The following is a 19,587-nucleotide window of genomic DNA, read 5'->3' on the forward strand; positions in this document are numbered from 1 at the left end:
TTCTGGAACCTCCCTCCTGCTTCTAGCCTCCTGGTGTCAAAGGTGACTCGTTCCTTCAGCCGGCTCTGAAACTAAGGCTGTTGTACAATTGGAAACTTGAAGTAATACTCTCTCCTCATCACCTTGAATTTGTCATTTTCCCTGGCCTCTGTAGCAGTAGCCCATTAATAGGAGTTATTGAAGCTTCTGTCCCACAGAGCTGGCCCAGGCGGTCACAGCATTTGGTCCATGCCCTCAACCACGTGGCTGCCCACCTGGCACCTGAGGCTCAGGTGGAGATGCTAGAGGTCAGGCCTGAACGTAAGGATGGTGCCTCCCCCACAGCGTGTCACACTCCTGCTGGTACCTGCCTTTACGGAAACCCAAGCCGGTCCTTGCCTCCCCGGGCTGTGCCCTTCCCGCCACACCTTACTGTCCTGGCGTGAGCATGTTCCCAAAAGGAAAAGAACTGGGCCCTGGGGTGTTGGTGGGAGGTTGGGGATAAGCAAAAGGGGAGTGTGAGAGCTAACCCACGCCAGCACTGATGGGCTCACACCGGAGAGGATGCTGGACTCAGCGAATTCAGTGCGAGGCCGTCTGCTCTGGCTTCTGCTGAGGTGGGGGCTGATCTTAAGGCAATGCCCTCCTCCCCTTGGCCTCCTTCCGATTAGGGGGCCCACATTCCACAGACTGATCAGCTGAGCAAGCTGCTCTAACTAAGGCTGCTGCTGCCACCCACCCCACAAAGTCACTGGCCCTGCCCATAACTGCAACCATTGTTTTCCCACGAATGGAAGAACATGGAGCTTTTCCCAGGAAAAGGCAAGGTAGGTGAGGTCTGTTCTGAAGATAAATAAAACACAACAGACCCTGCTGACATGTTCAAAATTGTGCTGTTTCACAAGCCTCATCCTACTACATTTATGTTAAGTCTGTCATTAGGATGATAGAGAAACAGAAGGGCAAAATGCAGAAAGCAAAATCAAAGACCATTCTAAACATAGCCTGATGATATGAGGGATGTCGTGGATGGAGAGTCTACAGCTATGTGTATGTGTCCCCTGAAGATCTGGGGGTTACAGGGGGATCTGTAAGGAGCATGCAAACGCATGCGTGTAAAGTCTGTGTGTGGGTGTGTGTCGGGCAGCAGATGCAGATGTCGAGAGCGTGTGCATTGTGTGTTGTGTAGAGAAGGTCCATGGGCAATGGGGACGTCTGAGGTGGGGAGGTGGGCATGGCTGTGAAGTAACTGTATGAACAGTGTGTGGATTTCAGATCATGGGAGCATGTGTGCAGGCAGATGTGTGTAGGGGGTGCCCAGCCCAGGGTGGAGACCCAGGAAGATTTCACCCGAGGAGGACATCCCAATGGTCCCTGGGCTTTTCATGTGTCCCCCAAAGTCTGAGCCTTCAGACAACATTACAAGCCAATTCCACTTTCTGTGACATTCGGCTCAAATCTTTTCCCAATCCAGGGAAACTTGAATTTTTCCTTAGAAGACCATAAAGGCAATAAAAAAGAACCATAAGAAAGACAAAAAAATGAGAGTAGAGCAATGCAGCGAAGGTGGATTCAACAGGTTCTGAGGTATCCCCTGCGCCAACCTCTTATCCAAAGCATACAAAAATGACATGCATAAATGAGCATATTCTGTGTGTGCTTGCACTTTGGAAACTGTTCTCTGTTTTCCCATAAAGTCAGTGGGGAAGGGAAACAACTTCTAGAGCACTCCTTTGCGCCAGGAACTGGTCTATAGACCTATAGACATTACCACTCTTATACCTTAAGATAATGCAGTAATTCTAACAGCTGTGTGCCAGGCCACACTGAGTGCTGTATGTACTTCATTTGTTTCCTTTTTTTTTTTTTTTTGGCCAGCTCTTCGGCTTGCGGGATCTTAGTTCCCCAACCCAGGCCACGGCAGTGACAGTGCCAAGTTCTAACCACTGGACTGCCAGGGAACTCCCTGCCTTATTTCATTTAATCCTCAAAATAACCCCACAGGGAAGGAGCCGTCCAGCACAGACACGAGCACAGGCTCTGGAGTCAGAGTGCTTGGGATTCGTCTTGGGCTCCACCACTTAGTAGCTGGGCAGCCCTAGGCAAATGACTTAACTTCTCTGTGCTTCAGTTTCCTCACCCACAAAATGGAGACATTAATAGTCCCTCTCTCATGGGGCTGTTGAGGGGATTAAATGACTTAATAATGCAACATGTTTGAAATAGTACAGAGCCCACAGAAAGCATTCAGTAAATGTTATTACTATTATTAATCATACTTTACTAATGAGGAGACTGATGGTCAGAGCGGTTGGGATGATGGCCCTGTGTATTTGGGAGGGCCAGAATTCTATCTGAAGTCTGACTTACCCTACAGGTCATGTTAGGTTACTTGCCCAGGGTCACATTTGGTGACACTGTTCTTTCTGATCCCTTTCCCTCCTCTTTACAAACTGGCAAAAACTGAGCATTGTCTGATTTTTTTAATGTTCGGTCAGTACCTTGAAGCTTGTTAATAACAAAAAAAAAAAATTATCATTTAAAAGTAATTTTCATTAAAAAGATTATTGAGGATTATTTCCTGAGCAACAACAAAAAAATATTAAAAGAAAAAAACCAAACCCTTAATTCCATTTCAATTTGATCTCTACCATGATCATCTTGTAAAGTAGATGGGGCAGGTATATTTTTTATCCTTAAATCCAAATCCAGCATGGGGAAACTGCATATCCAGAGAAGTTAAGTCCAAGTTCACCCTGTTAAAACATGACAAACCAAACTAAAAGGCCAGTTTTCTGTCCGTCCCATTATTCTTTCTACTATATTCTATCACACTGACTTGTGCTAATCTGGAGCATAGGCCAAGTTATGATAGTACATTTTTTTGACACGTTAAAAAGAGTGATTTTGTCTTTGTGAAGAGTGCAAAAAATTTTATTTGTTCTACTTCCATTTTCTCCAGACTTCTGGATTTTTTTCCACCGCAACTTCAAAAGCCTAGGAATTCTTACATATTTATTCAGGCATAGTCTCTGCCCTGGGGAGCTAACAATCCAATTAGGGATACAGTCATGGAACCCAAGTGACCAGGGAAGACCTCTGGGATGAAGTGACCACAATTTCTAAATCATACATGGGGATACATGGTCTGGCAGAGGATTTTTTTTTTTCATTTGCAAATGTAATTATTTGAAAAGTCTGACCAATACATATAGACTGTGTAATTTACTTAAGCATTTAATAGATTTCCTTTGTTGAGAATTCATCTCCTGAGAATACTGAGACAGCCAGTGGGTTACGGAGCTTGGGAAGGGAGTAGAACGCTAGTTACACTTTTTTTTTTTTTCCTGGTACGCTGGCCTCTCACTGTTGTGGCCTCTCCCATTGCGGAACACAGGCTCCGGACGCGCAGGCTCAGCGGCCATGGCTCACGGGCCCAGCCGCTCCGCGGCATGTGGGATCTTCCCGGACCGGGGCACGAACCCGTGTCCCCTGCATCGGCAGGCGGACTCTCAACCACTGCGCCACCAGGGAAGCCCCTAGCTACACTTTGAGGGATGGGTGGGTTTGGAAGGTCAGAGGCCAGCGGGGTGGATTCTGGGGGAACATCAAGGGCCCAAACCCACAAAAAGGAAGACATCTGTGTGGCCAGTGAGGAATCAAGGTGAAATGAGGTGAATTAGGGAAAACTAGCACTTAAATGGAAGCCCAAGGAACCTGGGTTCGAGGCCACTCCATATCTTAACAGAGAAGGCCAAAAGAAGCAGGGAAGTCTCTGCAGGCAGCAGCACTGGGGCTGACTGGAGAGGTGAGAGCTTAGCACCAAGGAGCCTGTTTCAGCTACTCAGATAGTGTCCCACGGGCAATGCTCCTCTGACAGTGATCCATGGCCTGATGGGTGGGGGGGTACCAGGTTTCTGTCCTCCCTCGACGCTGACCCACTCCTAGGATCTGGGAACTAGGAGCTGGAGCCTGGTAAGGAGGCGGCGGGAAGGAGCCCACCCCAACATTCTGGCCCTACTTAGGAGCCCCTGTTGGGCCCTGGGCCCCTACCAGCCCCGGGGCAGAAGCAAATCTGTGTTCCTTCTCTGGACCTCGTGACGTTTCGGTCACTCCAGCCCAGGTGACCAGGGCCAGCAGACAAGAGGACACGCAGGTCTGTGTGACCCGGGCCAGACGAGGACATGGGTGCTCCTGGCCCGCGGCCTCTGGTCTCAGATCATCCAGCGAGACGGGCTCCTGAGGGGGTCGGGGGCGGCTTCCTGCGCGGGGACGGGTCTCCCCGACCAGCGACCAACGCGTTTGGGGGCCTCGGGCGCTGTGGTCCAAATTCTCACCGCGGCCCGGTCCAGTCCGAGGTGAACGCCGCGGCCGCAGGGCCTCAACCTTCGTCGGTGCACGACCCCCACCCCCGCCTTCCAGGGGAAACCGAGGCCCAGAGCAGGGCATTTCTGGACCAGGGTCGTGAGGGTGGGGGAATCCGTTTCCCGGAGCCGGAACTTGGCCTCGCCCCTCAAGCCCGGCTCTTGACTCGCAAATTGTTATCCCCGAAAGGCTCCTCACCGCGACCCTACGGAAGTACTACCCCCAGCCACGAAGCCCGGCTCCGGCTGAACCTCGCTCCGGCTGAGCCTCGCTCACGGGAGCGCGCCCTGCGCACGCGCCTCCGCTCGTGCCCGCGGTCGGGCCCCGCCTCCTCCAGGGCTGCGAGCTCCCGATAACGCTCCCGGGATCACGCATGCGCAGGCGCTCGGCGGCGCTTCCCGGGGACGCGGGCTCGGCTGAGTCGGGGCGGGCGGTGACTCAGCGCCGGTGGCGGAGCGGGGTGGGCAGCGGGGTCTCCTCCCCGCGGGGCGCAGGAGCTTCGCTCTGTCGGCCTTTACTGTCTTTTGAGCGGAGGCCGACCTTGGGCCTGGCTGCGGTGTAGGCTCGTCCACCCAGCCGTCTCTGCGCGGTCCGACCGCTGGAAGCCCGGAGGGGCTCAGAAGTTTTCATTTGGGGTCGGGAAAGGCCTTGAACTTGCTCAGAGTTATGGGGTGAAGCCACAGATTTCTGGAGGCATTTGGGGGACGTGTAGAACGTCAAAGGCAAATTGGTGCTGGCAGTTACTATGTTGTGGTTTTCACCTGCGGTCAAACATCAGGTAAAACAGGAACTGATAATTTTAGGAGGTTATTCCACTTCCCTCCCCCCGCCAGAAATTCAGAGAAGCTTGTAAAGCTAGAATCCACATTGCCCTCTCTTCCTGTCCTTTAGGACAGAAACCCAGCCTTACCTTGCTCACTTTCTTCTATTTCTGGGTGACCGCAGGTGGGAAAGCACTTAGGGCAAATGAAACTTCAGATTAGGGGGCCATGGAGGGTGATATTATTAGAATGTCTTTCTTGTGGCTCCTGGGTTTTCCTGAGTCACTAATTTCAGGAGCTAAAAAGGACTTCAGAGATTCTGTAATACCTCATCAAGTGGTCATTAGCCTTTACTTGATGCATGCCCAGCGACAGGGATCTCTATCTAGGGTCTTCAGACAGGATGCTGGTTTAGGTCCCTCTGCCCCAGATGCCCCTTCTTTTGCAGCCCTGTAGGCATCAAGTGTTTACTGGCTTCTGTGCTTGGACCCCTGTGCACACTAGAAATTGGGAAGGGACCTCTGTGGCTAAACCAGGGTTGGCCAGCTGCTTACTGAAAGTAAAGGGAATTTCTTTTAATTCCCTGAGTTTTCTTTGCTGTTGCTTTGGAGCGGAGATCATCTGGGTATCTGGTACCCTGGTGGCCTGAGAGGAAAAGGAAAGTCCTTGGAAAGGGGTTAGGTGATTCCTGGGGAAGAATGCGTTGGTGTGTGGCTTAGCTGCCTCACCTGCCCTCTGCCCAAGGCAGCTCTACTTCCTTATATGCATCCCTTTCCTGGGTTTAACTTCACAGAATGCCCAGTGGTGGCGGGGAACTGTAGGACAAAAGAGCTATTCTTTTTACAAATAAGGAAGCTGAGGCCTAGGGAAGGAGAAACTGGCTTAGGGTCACAGAGCCAGTGAGGAGGAGAGATGGGACTCAAATCCAGGTCTCCTGATCCCCAGGCCTTTTCCCACACTCCTTCACCCTGTATGTCAGGGGCCAGTAGGAAACAGACGGCATATTTCAATTGCATAATTTGAGGCAGAGTGTAGGGAAACAACTATGGAGAGCGAAATATTCTGGGGCTAGTCACAGTGGGATCTTACCACCTGTATGCCTGGAGGCAGGGAGGCTGTGTGGAAGGTCATTTTCCTAGAGCTGGGACTTTGGGTCAAGGGGCTCAGGAAGGGAGTTGGGGGAATAAAAGCCTTGTCTTCAATTTCTCCCTCCCTCTAATCTCGCTCCCCATGCACCAAACCCAATGGGAAGTCAGGGGCAAGGGAGTCTTGATTAGTCCATACAGAGCAATTCTAGGGCACTGCACAGGGTGGAAAAAGATGTAGAATGTACAGGGCTGAGGTGGGGGGAAACAAATGAAAGATAACCAGCATAACATGCAATCTTGCTTCTACCAGTATAACAATAGTTTACATTTCTTGAGCACTTACTCTATGCCAGGTATGTTCATTATCTCATTGCATCTTGCCATAAATCCATTTTCTCCATTTGACAGATAAAGAAACTGACTAGAGAAACAACTCGAGGGATGGAGATGTGGACAACTAAGCTGACATCTGCCTCTCCAGGATCTTGTCTTGTGTATAGTAGTCCCTCTGTGGATGTTGGTGGGATGAACAGATGAAAGAGGAGCACATAGAGACTGGATTCTATGGAGAATCACCCTGAAGATCCTTAGCTGTGCCTCTCCTCTCTGGGGCTGGGGTGCAGCTGGAGGGACTGGAGGCTGTCTGCAGAGGTGAGTCCCGAGCCTGTTGGTGTCTCTCCTGCCGCTTTGTGATAAGCCAGGTTATTCAAGTTAAAAGAGTAGGTATATAGATCTGAAAAAAAAACCACCCCAAAACCTTGGACATTTTGCCTTTCCTAGTAGAGGATATCTTTGGAGTTAAAAACATTTCTCTTTCTGCAGCCAGCCTTCCCCACCTCCTGATTTCTGGTCCCCCCACCATCTGGGCAGGGGCCCAGGTGCTGCCTCTCTTCCCTGCTCAACTCCTGCGCTCCACCCACAAGCTCCGTTCTGCTCACTGCATCGCTGTGCTGTTCCTGGAACACAGGGTTCTTTGGGGATGAACCAAAGACCAGTGTGGCCGGGAGCATTTTACCGCACCCCTAAAATGGCCTGCTATGGAGCAGAAACCTCAGCTCAGAGGCACTGGGCTCTTTCCTCCCTGCTTCCTCTTCCTTCAGCACCCCCTTCCTTCAGAATCCTCTTTTATTGGCCTCTTCCTTCCTCAAGGGTCCCCCAGAGTCTTTCATTTGCTGTTCATCTTCCCAACACCTCAAGCATGGAGACGGAACCTGACCTATATTGAGCACCTGCTGTGTGCCTGACGCTGCCAGGTGCTTCCTAGCCATGATCTCATTTCATTTCACCGTGATCTACTCGGTAGGAAGTATTAGGGAGGGACCTTGCACAAAAGCAAGACTTTGGTTAGGTAACGTGTCCAAGAACACACAGCTCTTAAGGGTAGAGCTGGCATTTGAACTGTGGTCTAATTCCCAGGTTCATCCTGGCCCACTCCTCACCCAGGATAAACCCTGCTGCTGCAGTATTTGCGTTCCTCTTGCACTTTGGCTGTCCAGAGCCTTCTCTGGGTGCCATAGCCTGCGACCCTGGGGCTTGGGCATGTTGAATGCACTGTTTCAGCCCACCCTTGTGGGTTTCCGCGTGGATCTGCCTCACATTTGATTCCATCCATAGTCCGTGGATCCCCCTCCAGTCCTTTGCTGATGATACCTCCTCCGTCTGGAGGGCCGTTCTACCTATTTCTGAATGGCACATCCAACCTGTTCTCTAAAGCCCAGCTCATATGCCACTCCTTCAAACTCATTCACCTCCAGATTCCCAAACTCACCTTGGTGAGCCTCCCCTAGAGGATTTATCGCATTGTTTCCTGTATGTGCCCTAATTTGGATATGCAACTTATTTTCTTTGCTGGGGGCAGAGATTATCCTTATATGCAGTAAGCCACCAGTGAACGAATGCATCTGAGGAGCTTTTTGTGGTGAAAAGAGTTAAGTGAAGGTTTATCCCACTACTTTACATGCTAAGTTTGCTTGAAACAAGATTCAGCTATAAAATAAATGAGTCTGGGGGATGGGTGGTGGAGGATGCCTTGTGTTTTCCTCGGGGAGCCTTGAATTTGGGGAAATGAAGACACACCAATGAGGGCAGGCAGTGGAGGACAAGCTGCTTAGGTGGAAAGCCCTACACATCTGTCTCTCCAGATGGGGCCCAAAGAGTGGTGAACTGAGTCCCTTGACCTTTATCACGGGTTGCAGCTTTTCTGAGGCCATTCCCTGTGCTCCCTGAGTCCCTTTATGTTTGCTCCGATAGGTAGAGGCCATCACTCCCGCTTTCACCACCAGGGGTGGGGGAGACCTTGGCCACAGTGACAGCCCTCCCTCCCTGGGACCAGAGTTGGCTCAGAGCACCATTTCCCGTATCACCCAAGACAGACAAGTGACAGGTGCTGGGGCCCTTGAGCAGAGAACGGGCATGGGCTGGGATGACTAACCTGCTCTGTCACCACCTACAGCTTGGTTCAAAGCCCCTCGGCATCAAAACAGTTCCCTAGGAGGAGCACAGAAGGCTCTCCTTAAGATGACAGCTTGGGTCCCTGCTTCTGCCAATGTCTGTCACTGTCCCAGTGCTTCAAAGTCCAGGTCAGTGAGGAGCATCCAATGAGATAGGCATGGAAAACAGGTAGAAGAGGCAACCTAGGAAGGAGAGGCCTGATCTAGGCATCAACAACCTAGATTTTAATTGGGCTCTGCCAGGAGCTCACTGTGTGTTTATAAAGGAAAGGGGTTCATTCTTTATAAGTCAACATTTTTTTGACCACCTGCTCCTATCATGCTAACTAAGGGCAAGGAGGGCTGTGAGAAGTCAAAACCCATCCCTACCCGGATGGTCTCTGTCTCTGTAAATCAGTACAAATCACGGTAATAAATGCTATACAGAGGTGTTTTTGGAGCACAGAAGAGAAACTTACTCATCCTTCCTAGGGGACGTGAGGGGAGATTTAACTGAAGAGGTGACACTTGAAATTGGAATTCTCCTGGCAGATGGGAGTAAGTCTACTGCATCTTTGGGGAATGTCGTGCAGTATTTTGTCTGTGGAATGAGGTCAGTGGAAGGTGGAGAGGAGTAGGGTAAAGACAGGAGATTATACGTGAAGGTCTGTGTTTAGCAGAGAAGGGCCTTCTTAGGCTGTACGGACTTTGGACCTTATCCTGAAGATAGAGGGACAACTTGAACCGACTGTGTTGCAGAAAGACCACTCTGGCAGCAATGTGGAGGATGGATTGGAAGCATCAAAGATGAAGAGAGACACTGGGTGGAAATGGGTTAGACTGTCACAGGAGGGAATGTTTGAGGACCTCAACTGTGGGATTAGAGAAGAAGGTTGGACTAGATAATCCCTAAACTCACCACCTGGGCCTTTGGTCTTTTTTGCACCTGCCCCTCCCACCCTGTTCCTACTTGGTTACCTTGATTGACCATCTCCTAGGGAGTTGGAGCATGAGCTGCCCCATTCCCCCATGGGGACCTGTTTGGATTTTGACCCTATCCAGTGTGCCTGCTTGTCAGTTTTGTCCACCCAGTAGAAAGTTGTACTCTGTCTTGGGGTCCTTTCCACTCCCACCTCCATCCGGCCTTGACTGTGCTCTCTCCTCTGGCTTTGGACCATGGGTCTCCAGACTGGCAGTGACAACTCTGCTGTCCTTCCCATTATTCTTTCCAAGAGGAAGGATGAGACACAATGTCTCATTGGAAGATGTTGACAAGCAGGAACTAGAAAAACAGATTAAAGGAACCTTGGGACTTGGTCAGAGAGCAGAAGTGAAATACAGGAAATGCAGGGCAGTCCCACAGAATGACCCAGCAAGTCTGAACCCCTTGATTTAAATTCAGCTCAGTTCTATAAAAGGTAACCCTAAAACCAGAGGTACATGTCTTCTCCTAATCGCTTCACTGTTATCCCAGGTGAGGGTTACACATTGCTACCCTTTCTTGTTCGCCTTATCTGTGAAACTGTCATCTCATGATTCTTGGGCCTACAGCAACCAGTCAACAAAGAGGTTTCTGGTACTTACTGTGTGCCCAGCCTCACGCTGGCTGGGATAGGATACAGACGCCCCCTGACTGTGTTCCCAAGGAATCTGGTGTTTTAGTCGAGTTGGGAAAGCAAAACAGACAAAACAGACAGAAAAGATGAGTGGTTAAGAGGGCGGTTAAGATTGGGTGGGACGTGCCACAGATACCATAGAACCTGAGAAAGTAAGAAGCGGATGGTCTGGGTCTCTTGGGTTCTCTCAAATTGGGGGCAAGATCCAGCCTAGATCTAGCTGAAGGCCTAAGCTGGATCGCAACCAGCCTCAGGGTAAGATTGGGGGCCGAGCAGACTTCAAGGTGCTCTTACACGGGCTTCGTCCCTGTTTTCCAAATGTTTACAGTGTTTCTGTAGTCTGCACCTGTCTGCTTCTCCACATTCTCCATTGACCCTTCAAGGCCCAGCCCAAATGCTGTTTTTTTTTTTTTTTCTTTTTCAGGAAGACACTTTCCTTTTTTTAAAAAAAAAAATTTATTTATTTGGTTGCACCGGGTCTTAGTTGCGGCAGGCGGGCTCCTTAGTTGCAGCACCTGGGCTCCTTAGTGGTGGCATGCGAACTCTTCGTTGTGGCGTGCATGTAGGATGTAGTTCTCTGCCCAGGGATTGAACCCGGGCCCCCTGCGTTGGGAGCATGGAGTCTTATCCACTGTGGCACCAGGGAAGTCCCAAGACACTTTCCTTCTTAACAGTCGGAATTGTCGCTGATCCTCCACAGCCCTTTGCTGATAATTCTGTTGTGACATTTACTCCGTCTTTTTATATGTTTGTGAATGTCACGTATCTGGTCACATATTTGTGTTTTCTTCACTTCCACTAGGTTGTGAGCTTCTCATTAGCAGGGTACATGTCTGGTTCATTTCTCTTAACTGCCAGGGACTAGCCCAGAGTGGTGCCCTGCTCAAAAACATCTGTTCAATGAATGGACAGCAGTTTGATAGGTAACGTTCTTCCTGGTGTATCAGTTATATAAAATCAGTTGTGTAAAAGTCATCCTAAAACCAGTATGGGGAGGTGCCTGCTTTCCGAGGACAACTTCTGGCAGAGGAACAGCGAGATGGAAGGTCATTATAGGGAATTCCCAGTGGTTAGGACTCCATGCTTCCACTGCAGGGGGCCTGGGTTTGATCCCTGGTCAGGGAACTAAGATCCCGCAAAATGTGTGGGCATGGCCAAAAAAAAAAAAAAAAAAGAGAAAGAAAGAAAGGTCATTATAGGTTGGACTTGTGTGAATATACAAGAGAAGGGTGTCCAATTGTCTCTCAGTCTTGACCCTCAGGACCAAAGGGACAAAAGCAGGGTATGAGTGTCAAGAATGCCCTCCCTTAGGTTATGGAAAGAGTCTTGGAATCAGAAGTGTTAGGGATTAGTTCTGAGCCAACCTCTGATGACAATATACTTGTTTTATTAACCTTTATGGGATTTTTCTTTGATCCAAGTGAGGTAAGAAATATGTGAGTTCTTTGAAAAATATAAAGTGCTACTGGAATATCAGGCATCCTTGTATTCTCCTCTTACTCCTGACCCTAACTTCTCTTTCATTCTTTCGGTAACAAAATTCTCAAATCAGCAGCCACTAAGGCCAGCTGGGAAGAGCTTAGGCAGTCTCCCTTTGAGTTCCCATTTAGGCCCAAAGACTAGATCCAAGGTGGGAGAGAGGGAAGAACATGTTTTTTTGTCTTCTAAACCAGGTGACCTTGGGTAAATCACTTCAACTCTCTGAGCCTCGGTTTCCTCATCTATAAAGTGGAGATAATAATCTTTACCCCACCCACTTTCTAGGGCTCCTGGGAGGGTCAAATGAGACAATGAACATGACAGTGCCTTGTAAACTGTAAAGGTCTGTTCAAATGCTATGGATTTACTTTTTAATCTGTGCTTGAGGGCCCTAGATAAAATTTGCCAAGACGGTTGTAAGTTTAGACAGTGACATCATACTGGCCTGTGATTGGAGTCCAGGGTGGGGCAGAGAAGGCGGGCCCAGAGTCACAGGGGCGGGTAGAATGCAGCAGGGACCCCACCCACTGCCTGCCTGGAGAAGACCTGAGTCGAGTCTGCTGTCACTCGTTTTAATGATGTGAAGAAATTCAGTCTCCTGGTTTCCAAACTGTCAAAGACTCTGCCGTGACCACTGTGTTCAGGGGAGACTTGGATTCAAGTTCAAGGGTTGGGGCCACTCTGATTTGGTTCTCTGTCTCCAGGGTCTTTCTTAGCTTGGTACCAGTGATAAGGATAGAATAGGAGAGTTTACAGGTAGTTGTAGAAGTCCCAGTAGGGGACTATAGATAGAGAGGGGAACCTAGGAAACTTTGGAAGACCACTGTAAGTTAATGATCACTCAAGAAAGCTATTGGAACATCGTGGAACAGGCAGGCTTGCTTAACTATAAAGCCATAAATAAAAGCACGAGATTGTCCTAGGCCATTAAGTGGAAGAAAAATGTCACCATCCTTCTACTGATTTGAATAAGTGCTATAATAATAATAATCCTAGTTTGACCTTATAGGGTCAGACACCCTCCTGCCTGATACAGAGGAGGAACTAGTGATGTAAGCCTCATGTCTACCCAAAGGAAGGTGGTCTTTTCTCCACCCTCTTTCCCTTGACTATAAAATTGTAGCCCACTGAATCCTCAGGGCAGAGCTCCCTCACCTCCCCACTTGCATCTCTTACAAGCGTCCTATATTAATAGATCTACTTCTTGCTTATCACTTTGCCTCTTGCTGAATTCCCTCTGCGCTGAGACACAAAGAACCTGAGCCTCAGTAAGTCCAGATACCAGATGAGTGATTCTGATTAAAAGACCGTGGGTTCAAGTCCCGATCTGAGGTGCACCGTTTTGCCCAGACATGGTGGGCATCTAGAATAAACCTGTTGTTGAACAAGATACAGGCAGTGCATTTTGTGAGATCTCTCACCCTCTTTATTCTCACTTCCTTTGTGTTTGCAAATTCCAGGTGTAGGTAAACATTAAAACACACACACACACACACACACACACACACACACACACACACACACACACACACACACACACACACACACACACACACACACACACACACACACCAGACTATGATTCAGAGAAATGGTAGCCTGACTCATGCCTGAAAATGTGACTGGCCAGTGATACTGAAAGGTCAAGGTGCAGAAACGGGTATCCCCATCTTGGCGCTTTGTTAATCCCAGGAGGCTGTGAGACCAGAGTCTCCTGGGAGGGACTCTCTGGGTACCTGTGGCTGGCTAGGTTTTGGATCCCTTCGTCGGCCCTGCTGGTCACTGGAGCTGAAAGAAATCGGCTTAATCCAAACATATTTGTGAGTATTTATTGTATGCTTGGCCCTGTACTGGGTGCTTCGGGGAATATGAAAAAGGTCTGGTTGTGGCTTCTGTGTTGGAAGCACTCAGCCTACAGTTGAGAAGATGAGATAGCCTGAGAGGAGCAGAGGCTCCCCACTGGCAGGCAGTGTGTGCCCGGGACCAGGGTGTGGTGGACAGTCTCTGACATGGGAGGGCAGAGTGGGGGGTCCTCAAAGACGACAAAGTCGATCACTGAGATTCATTTCTCCCCTCAAAATGTCTTCTCTCCTTTTCTGGCTCCAATTAGGTGATTGTATAAGTTTTCTGTTTCTGCCTAACAAAAAAACCACAAACGTCGCAACTTAAAACAGTGCCTACAAGTCCAGGCAGGACTTGCTGGCTGTCAGCTGGGGGTCACTCTCAGCGCCTAGAGGCCACCCTCTTACCTTTTCCATGTGACCCTCTCCCTCCCGTCTTCAGTCTAGCAGCAGTGCCTCAAATCCCCCTGGTGTTAGGAATCTGTGACTTCCTCTTCTGCTACCAGCTGGAGAAAACCCTGTGCTTTTAAAGGACTCATGTGATTGGGTCAGGCCCACTTGGATAGTTTCCTTTGGATTAGTTCAAAGTCAACTGATTAGTAACCGTAATTACATCTGCAGAATGCCCCTTGTCATGTGCTAACATAATCACCATCCTGAGGATTAATGTGGGAAATAATCTGGGAGCAGGGGATTTTAAGATTCTGCCAACCACAGATATGTTAGTAGAAAGGAAGTACTGAGGGGCTGACCTCAGGCCTTGGTGGTAGTGATGGAAGAGATGAAGGAAGCTAAGGTGTGGGAAGAACTTGTTCTTTGGCAAATGGTGTACCAGGCATTGTCACAAGTGTCATCCCCCTCCTCATATCACAGCTGTATAGTAGGCATTGTTACCATTATCCTCATTTTATTAGTGGGAACGCTGAAGCTTAAAAAAAAAAAAAAAAGGCACAGCTACTCAATGGCAGCTCCGTCTAATTCCAAAGCCTCCTCTTCCCACTCTACCATCTTGAGAAAGAGGAGGAGGGTAATGCAACAGATTTTGGGGAGATAAAGTGCAAAGCTCTTGGCATCTGATTTGCTGTGGGGCAAAAGAAAGAGAAGAATCTGAGTTTAGGGGAGTGGGGAGGATGGTGGCATCATTAATAGAAGTATACCTAAGGGCTAATTCAGTGGTGTGGAGGAACGACACTGATTTCTGTGTGGATTTCAAATATTCAGGATCCCCAGGCTCTGTAAATCCATACCACTTGCCTTCAGAGAAGCTGGTTCTTTCAATAAGGAGGGTGCAGGGCCACCAGTCTTGATGCGTGGTAACTGTTTTAAGGCCTATAAATAGCTGAGAACCCTGCAGGTGTGAGGTTCAAGCAAGGGAGGGAGAGGGGGTAGGAATCACCACCAGCCAATGGTAACATCAGTGCTGATTACAGGAACCCTTCTTTGCCAAGTGTCTGGGCAGCCTTGGTGTTCAGGCTGGCCTGACTCTTTTGGGCTCTGACGCAGAGATCACACAGATGGGTCCTGCTGTGAAATTGGTACACTGACTGGGGGAAATCACAGTGCCTGCCCCTGGTACTCCTCTGGACCATTTCTGATAAATTAGATCATGGTAACTCATATTTTTGCTTCCCTGTCTTTCTTTCCCCATTCTGTTTCCAATGGATGATGATTACAAAGGCACTTTGATGGAAAATACGGGATCTGTGTAAGACCCCTCTCTGTGAACGTGGCCTGGAGTATTAGGTCGTGCATATGTCAGTGCTGCTGAGTTGCCTCTTCACCCGGCTTTCTCCACACTGCTGGGACTCTACCACTCACAGCAGGATGAGACTTCTCTGTGGTTTTGTCCTTGCCCTGTTTTGGGAGACTTACAATCTCAACAGTACTAACACACTCAAAGAATTGCTTGTAATTAAGAACTTTAATGGAAGGTGTGACTAAGTCGGATGTTTTCTCTGAGGGCTGTGCCAGCCATGGTTCTGTGCCCTGGGAGTTTGGTCAAGGGGGACATCTGGAAGGGCTGGCGGTGACACGGCAGGTGACGGGGAGGAGGGGCCTCTACTTCAGGGCATTCGAGGATGACCAGGGTTGGGTTAAGTAGACAGGAGAAGGGAAGGCCTCCTGGGCAGGGAGAGAGCTAAGCACAGATGTGGAGGTCTGAACGAGCCTGGTTTGTTCATGGACGTGAGCCCTCTGGTCTGAACCGAGGGAGGGAGTGCTACCTTCATCTGAGAGCATGACTCTCTGTCCTCTTCCCTCTCTAATTAAGACTATGAGGTGATCATCCTATGTGAAGTAAGTCAGACAGAGAAAGACAAATATCACAGGTTATCACTTATATGTGGAACCTAAAATAGTGATACAAATGAACTTATTTACAAAATAGAAACAGACTCACAGACAGAGAAAACGAACTTACAGTTACCAAAGTATAAAGGGGGTGGGGGAGGGATAAATTAGGACTTTGGGATTAACAGGTACTACTATATATAAAATAGATAAACAACAAGGACCTACTGTATAGCACAGGGAACTATATTCAATATCTTGTAATAACCAATAATGGAAAAGAATCTGAAAAAAGTTACATAGTATAACTGAGTCACTTTGCTGTACACCTGAAACTAACACAACACTGTAAATCAACTATACTTCAATTAAAAAAAAGACTAAGGATTAAAAAAAAATTTATTTTTGGCTGCGTTGGGTCTTCATTGCTGCGCACAGGCTTTCTCTAGTTGATAGTCTTCATTGCTGTGTACGGGCTTTCTCTAGTTGATAGTGAGCGGGGGCTATTCTTCATTGTGATGTGCAGGCTTCTCATTGAGGTGGCTTCTCTTTGTTGTGGAGCACAGGCTCTAGGCACGCGGGCTCAGTAGTTGTGGCGCACCAGCTTAGTTGCTCTGTGGCATGTGGGATCTTTCCAGACCAGGGATCAAACCCGTGTCCCCTGCATTGGCAGGTGGAATTTTTTTTTTTTTTTTTTTTGCGGTACGTGGGCCTCTCACTGTTGTGGCCTCTCCCGTTGCGGAGCACAGGCTCCGGACGCGCAGGCTCAGCGGCCATGGCTCACGGGCCCAGCTGCTCCGCGGCATGTGGGATCTTCCCGGACCGGGGCACGAACCCATGTCCCCTGCATCGGCAGGCGGACTCTCAACCACTGCGCCACCAGGGAAGCCCTGGCAGGCGGATTCTTAACCACTGCGCCACCAGGGAAGTCCCAAGACTAAGGATTTTTTAGCTTTTCTTCCCTGCCCTAGGCGTATGGATGGATGGATAGGGGCCGTCCCTTCCTGCCCAGTCTCAGGGGCATGTGTGCAGGATAGTTTTCCCCTTAGGTTTCTTCTGCCTCCCAGTTGGTGTCCTTTCCTTGGCCCCACCCTAACTTTTCTTTAAAAAGTCCTGTTTTTGTTTTTTTACCAAGGAACTTGACTTGCTTTGTTTTCGTTTTTGCAGATAACCGCAGTATTAAAGTTGAATGCATTTAAATGTCATTGTGTAGTTTATCTAACATTATTTTACCTCTTTCTGGCAACCACGACTCTGTTTCATGTTCAGTTATTGCATGTTTTCTAGCGGCGCCTAGGAAGATGGGGGCCTGTTTTTGGTCCTCATGGTGTGCAGAGCTTTCCTCTTCAGGCAGGTAAGTAACTCTGGGCTGGAGATGCCTTTCTCTTCTTTGAATCTGACAATGTAGGAAAAACTAAGCCCAGTGATGATACAAATTGTGAGGAAATGAGTCTACTATCATATTAGGTTTCTGTTATCACATGCACGGAAATCAGCTGGAGTTAGTTTACAGCAAAGAGTAGAATTTCTTTGAAAGATTCAGAGATATCACATGAGATTGAAGGACAGGAGCAGACTGGGTCTCAGGAAGGGACTTGACCCAGGGGCTGGCTGGCCATCAAGAAGCGAGGCAGCATCTCGGTGTGCAAGGTGGCAGGTTGGCTGTGCCTGCCTCCAACCCATGCGTGAGGCAGAAAAGGGCCATCCCGATCTGTTCAAATATAGTTCCCTCCACTCAAGAGGCCAGCCAAGACTCAATGAGGATCTGTTACTCCTAATTCCAAATACGTTCTGGAGAACCGCCCTTAGTCCAAACAACAGAGACCAGTTGGGTTCACAGTACACAAACCCCGGATGTTGGAAGCCTGGCCTATGGAAGGGGCCAGCTTCATCAAAAGGGGCTTCCTCCGAATGTCTCTCCTGCCAAACCAGACAGATGGTCAACATTTCGTTTTTACCGGAATGGTTTTCATGTTTCACAATGAACTAGAGACATTGTGTAGAGACGGTGGAGGTGATGGAGATTGAGTGACGGAAGGAACTGCATAAAAGACCCGAATCTGGCTTGTTTTCAGTCCTCAGCTCTTCATGGGCTGCCAACTTCCCAGTAGAGGACTTGAAAGATGTGGGACTTAGCAAAGACATCATCATACGCATTTGCTCCCAAACCTCATTCCATTTAAAAAAAAAAGAATGCTTGACTGAATGTTTTGAAGGTTTTTCTTGTAAGGGAGGCAGGCTTTTAAAAAAATATTCTTGGAAGGTAATTGGTAAGCTATTGGTAGACAATTGCTAAGAAAAAGGTTTTTGGGGTGGATTTGTTTAAACAGGCTCCTAACTGATGAGAGAGTAGATGTTTTCATGCTTCTTGTGAACGATTGTCCTTTAATAGAAATAACACTTAGTACTCGTCTTGGGTACAGAAGACTCGATTGGGTCTCTGGGCAAGTTCTTTAGTATCTCTGAGCCTCAGTTTTGCTACTGTGAAATGGGATCAGTAGTCAGATCTGCTTCTTAGTATCAGAAAGAAGCGTACATGAATTAACGCGTGGTGTGTGCTTGTCATCCTTCTTTGTATACAAGGATTCAGTCAATGCAATCTTACAAAATTATTAAGCCTGTGCTAATAGTTTAGGATTAATGAGAAAGGAACAAATTGTGCTTGAGTGTTTTTTAAAAAGCACACTCTGTGAATAACATTTTAAAAATGTTTGCTAACGTTGCCTATGTTTAGCTGTGTAATAAAACGTTATATTTTATTTTTAAAAGGAAGAAAAGTAGGCTTTTGTGTGTCACAAGAAAGGCATCCCTGGCCTAAGGCTTTTGGTATCAGTCATGCGAGTTTTTATTTATTTATTTATTTATTTATTGCTGTATGCGGGCCTCTCACTGTTGTGGCCTCTCCCGATGCGGAGCACAGGCTCCGGACGCGCAGGCTCAGCGGCCATGGCTCACGGGCCCAGCCGCTCCACGGCATGTGGGATCTTCCCGGACCGGGGCACGAACCTGTGTCCCCTGCATTGGCAGGCGGACTCTCAACCACTGCGCCACCAGGCAAGCCCCATATATATATTTTTTCAGATTCTTTTCCATTATAGGTTATTACAGGATATTGAATATAGTTCCCTGTGATATACAGTAGGTCCTTGTTGTTTATCTATTTCATACATAGTAGTGTGTCTGTTAATGCCAAATTCCCAATTTATCCCTCCCCCAACCTTTCCCCTTTGGTAACCATAAGTTTGTTTTCTATGTCTGTGAGTCTATTTTTTTTTTGTATTGGGTTTTTTGTTGTTGTTGTTGTTTTATTTATTTTTGGCTGCATTTTGGGTCTTCTTGCTGCATGTGGGCTCTCTTTAGTTGCAGTGTGCGGGCTTCTCATTGCAGTGGCCTCTCTTGTTGCGGAGCACGGGCTCTAGGCGCACGGGCTTCAGTAGTTGTGGCCTGTGGGCTCAGTAGTTGTGCCTCACAGGCTCTAGAGCACAGGCTCAGTAGTTCGGGCACATGGGCTTAGTTGCTCCGTGGCATGTGGGATCTTCCCAGACCAGGGCTAGAACCCGTGTCCCCTGCATTGGCAGGCAGATTCTTAACCACTGCGCCACCAGGGAAGCCCTGTGAGTCTGTTTCTGTTTTGTAAATAAGTTCATTTGTATCATATTTTAGATTCCACATATAAGTGATATATGGTATTTGTCTTTTTCTGTCTGACTTACTTAGTATGTTCATCTCTAGGTGCAGCC

At 48.4% G+C, this 19,587-nt stretch overlaps 1 protein-coding gene across 1 annotated transcript in view; it reads left to right on the forward strand.

Annotated features, from left to right (window-relative positions):
- The first annotated feature begins 4,822 nt into the window (after positions 1-4,822).
- ADCY9 (adenylate cyclase 9) overlaps positions 4,823-19,587 on the forward strand; it is a 177,859-nt gene continuing 163,094 nt past the window's right edge. Inside the window, exons 1-2 of the mRNA XM_067706814.1 lie at positions 4,823-5,122; positions 6,602-6,844. The gene's annotated coding sequence lies outside the window, so the exon portion shown is untranslated. The remainder of the gene's footprint in view (positions 5,123-6,601; positions 6,845-19,587) is intronic.

This window comes from Pseudorca crassidens, chromosome 15, assembly GCF_039906515.1.
Source record: "Pseudorca crassidens isolate mPseCra1 chromosome 15, mPseCra1.hap1, whole genome shotgun sequence".
NCBI classification, from domain to species: Eukaryota; Metazoa; Chordata; class Mammalia; order Artiodactyla; family Delphinidae; genus Pseudorca; species Pseudorca crassidens.